This window comes from Haliaeetus leucocephalus, unplaced genomic scaffold (genome assembly GCF_000737465.1).
Source record: "Haliaeetus leucocephalus isolate CR32 unplaced genomic scaffold, Haliaeetus_leucocephalus-4.0 Scaffold21, whole genome shotgun sequence".
Classification (NCBI taxonomy): domain Eukaryota; kingdom Metazoa; phylum Chordata; class Aves; order Accipitriformes; family Accipitridae; genus Haliaeetus; species Haliaeetus leucocephalus.
Genome location: NW_010972457.1, coordinates 1,541,092 through 1,541,339, shown reverse-complemented (window position 1 = coordinate 1,541,339; position 248 = coordinate 1,541,092).

The window sequence follows — 248 nt, the reverse complement described above, 5'->3', positions numbered from 1 at the left end:
CATCACCATTGCTGTTATCAAAATATTCCCAGGCACAGCAGAGTCAGATGATAAGCAGTACAATAATAGTACAGCAAGCAGCAAAAGCAAAAAGCAACCACTAATGAGCACTAGACTCTAATATACAGTAAGGCAAGCAAGCCTCATGGCAAGCACAGGAGCCTGTGAATTAATAGCTAAACAGCAATAACAGCTATAAATTCCATCTAGCACATTCCAATCAAATCTGTCATTATCTCAAACCCTTC